General features: G+C 37.6%; 1 non-coding gene across 1 annotated transcript; it reads right to left on the bottom strand.

Moving 5' to 3' along the window:
• Window positions 1-1,561: 1,561 nt before the first annotated feature.
• On the bottom strand, window positions 1,562-1,668 carry LOC131250421 (small nucleolar RNA R71). Its single transcript, XR_009173347.1, has one exon. It is a non-coding gene; the product is annotated as a small nucleolar RNA R71 (small nucleolar RNA).
• Between the last annotated feature and the right edge of the window lie 2,128 nt (window positions 1,669-3,796).

The following is a 3,796-nucleotide window of genomic DNA, read 5'->3' as shown; positions in this document are numbered from 1 at the left end:
TATCTTCTTTTCCTTACTTTGAGATTGTGGGATTGGTAAATATTGTTGTCGACCATCGTTCCATGGGCATACTTTGATGATGGAATCCCTTCCAAGTATCACACTTCTTCTCATTTCAGAATTAGATCAATGAAAGTTTAGATTTGGTTTTATTGATATATCTTCCAATTGGATAGGGTAGGACTCCAATTCCAATTGTGTTACTTGAATCAAGTAAGAGGGCTTCCTGATCACTACAAGTGGATCCTTGGCACCCTGGTTCCCACCTTTAAGTTCTTAGTTTTAATTACTCTATTCACAATTACTCTCTCAAATAATTCAGAATTAGTTTCACATCTTCTTCTAGTTATACTCCAGTTAATTTCAGAAATGTACAAGTTTCAATCCCTGTGAATTCGATCTCGGTCTTACCGAGATTATTACTATATCGTGACCTTACACTTGGGGTTGTGAACAAGTTTTTGGCGCCGTTGCTGGGGATTGATGGTTGCGTTTTCTGGATTTGATTAGTTTTGGAATTATGTTAAGATTAAGATTTATTTACTTTCTATTTTTAGGTTAGGGTTCTTTCTAATTTGTTTTTAGAAACTAACTTTTCTTTCTATTTCTAGATTTAGAAACTTTCCTAATTTTGTTTTTTAGAAATTAACTTTTCTTTCTATTTCCATATTTAGAAACTTTCCTAATTTTTTTAAAAACTAACTTTTCTTTCTATTTCTAGATTTAGAAACTTTCTTAATTTTTTTTTAGAAACTAACTTTTCTTTCTATTTCCAGATTTAGAAACTTTCTTAACTTTTTTTTAGAAACTAAATTTTTTTCTTTGTTTTGTAGGATCTCAATATTGAAACTTCTAATTTGGTAACCTTTTTATAATTCTCTCTCTCTCTCTCTCTCTCTCTCTATTTCTAGATTCCTTACTGCTTCATGTTCCTTCCTTTTTAGGGTTAGGTTAGAATTTGAACTTGAGGACTGAGAGTATTTCATGCCGAAGTGCGTCCGTGACGACACTTTACATCTCTTAAGTGAAGGAGGATTAGTCTAGGGGTTATCTATCCATCGTAGGGTTAGACACCACTTGAGATCCTCAAAGTCAATTGAAGTGATGGATGCCAATCAATTTGCAAATCAATTAACAAGGCAATCGCAACCTCCGGTTGCGGAAGCCCGGGATGAGAATGAGGTGCATCATCCACTCCTGCCTCGTACTTTACAAGACTATTTACAACCAGCGGGGGTGAGCACATCTTCATGTATGATCTTTCCAGAAAATACAGGAAATATGGATATCAAGCCAGGAGTGATCTATCTCATTCAAAAGTTCCTTGGACTTGAATATGAAAGTCCATACCTACACTTGAAAGAGTTTGACGAGATTATAGCCACTTTATATTTTCCTGACGTGTCTGAGGACACGGTTAGGCTGAAACTCTTTCTTTTCTCCTTGAAAGAAAAAGTTAAGACATGGTTGCACTCACTAAGTCCACGATCTATTGGCACATGGAATGACATGACGAAGGAGTTCATAAAAATAAAATAAAATTCCACACCATAAGATGAACACCATCAGAAAGTCGATCATGAACTTCGTCCAAAAGGAAGACGAAAGATTCTTCCAATGTTGGGAGAGGTTCAAGGATCTTGTCAGTTCATGGCCACAACACGGTTTTGAAATGTGGCGCATAACAAGTTTCTTTAATGATGGATTGACGTCTTCTATGCACCAATTCGTCTAAATGATGTGCAATGGGGAATTCATGAACAAAAATATCGATGAAGTGTGGGATTACTTTGACAAACTCGCTGAAACCGCACAATCATGGGACATCTCCCCAAGACCTAGCGGCACATCTAAGCCTAATCAATCAAAGGAGAGGGGTGGAATATACTTGTTGAAGGAGGATGACGATATAAATGCTAAAGTAGCAAGTCTTACAAGAGAGCTTGAAGCCGTGGAACTTATGAAGGATAAGGGTAAGGAATTTGTCTGCGGTATTTGTGCAAGCAATATTCAGACAACTGAAAATTGTCCAACAATATCTACATTTCAAGAAATATTGAATGAACAGTCGAATGCCATAAACAACTGCCAAAGGCCTTTCAAAGGACTTACTTTGAACACATGCAATCCTAGTTGGAGAAATCACCCAAATTTCAGTTGGAGGAATGGACAATCGGCTACACCTCAAGGTATCCCTAATTAATTCTTAAATCAAGGGAAACCTCAAGAGGAATTGGTTTAAAACCTTCAAGAGCTTATCCAACAAAGTACTCTTCAAGCCTTATAAGGACTCACAAAGGCCATCCAAAAGATATACTCACGTGTTACGGTTATGGAGAAAGGGATACTTCCAGCTCAACCTATCCCCAACCCTAAACCACAATATGGAGTTAGTGAACCAAGCTCTTCAAATTCAATGGAGCAAGCTAAGTCTATCACCACTCTTAGGAGTGGGAAGATAGTTGACAAATCTATTCCGGTAAGGGCTGGAAAGCCTAATGACCCAGAAGTAGATGAAATTGATAGACCTAGTGATGCTCCACATGTGGTAGAACCAGAACTTTAAAGCAAGCCGATTGCTCCATTCTCCCAATGGTTAGTTGTACCAAAACCTCTCTTTAACTCTCAGAACATTCTAGAGGTGCTTAAACAAGTGAAGGTCAATATCCCTCTTCTAGATGCTGTGAAACAAATTCCTTCATATGCCAAATTTCTGAAAGACTTATGCACGACCAAAAGGTGGCAAAACATCAAAAATAAAAATTTTTTGACAAAAAAGTGAGTTCCATCCTAAAGAAATATGTGACCCAACCATCACTTGTGTAATTGAGAATTACTAGATTGAGCACGCACTTCTTGATTTAGGAGCGAGCGTAAATCTGATTCCTTACTCGATTTACGAACAACTAGGTTTGGGTGAATTAAAACCCACTGGACCACATTACAACTTGCTGATCGTTCAGTTTGTGTACCAAGAGGAATAATTGAGGATGTGTTAGTTCATGTTGACAAATTCTACAACTCAGTAGATACTCAACCCATCGTGGACATGTGCATTCAAATTCCTGTCATCCTTGGTCACCCATTCCTTGCTACATCAAATGCAATCATAAATTACAGGAATGGAGTCATGAATCTATCTTTCGGGAATATGACATTAGAGCTCAATATTTTCTTTAATATGAGCAAACAGGTGGAGGATGATGATGATACTCATGACATTAACATGATTGATTCATTCGTGGAAGATAGAACCCTGATGACCTTATCCTATGACCCTCTAGAGACGTGCTTAACACACTCCCATGATTTGGATGATGATACAATTATGGAGACAAGTGCCATGCTTGATACTGTGCCGGTACTTGAAGTTAACCGGTGAAGGCCACAATTTGAAGAATTGTCCCAAACTGATGTAGTGCCTCTACCGTCTAACCTTATGGCACTGAAGCTTGACCTAAAACCTTTGCCATTTGATTTGAAATATGTCTATTTAGGTCAAGATGAGACATATTTGGTAGTGATTTCTTCCCACTTGGAGCAAGAATAGGAGAATATGCTTATCTCTACTCTTATTGAGCACAAAAGAGCCCTTAAATGATCGATCGTGGACCTCAAGGGAATTGACCCTTTGATTTGTACTCACCACATTCATCTCAAGGATAATGCGAAGAATTCCTGACAATGACAACGTAAACTAAATCCAAACATGAAAGAAATGGTTAAGGTCGAGGTTCTTAAGCTATTATAAGTGGGTATCATATATCCAATATCTGATAGTCAATGGGTGAGTCCA

The sequence above is a fragment of the Magnolia sinica genome, chromosome 6, assembly GCF_029962835.1.
Source record: "Magnolia sinica isolate HGM2019 chromosome 6, MsV1, whole genome shotgun sequence".
NCBI classification, from domain to species: Eukaryota; Viridiplantae; Streptophyta; class Magnoliopsida; order Magnoliales; family Magnoliaceae; genus Magnolia; species Magnolia sinica.
This window is presented reverse-complemented; position numbering and strand designations above follow the sequence as displayed.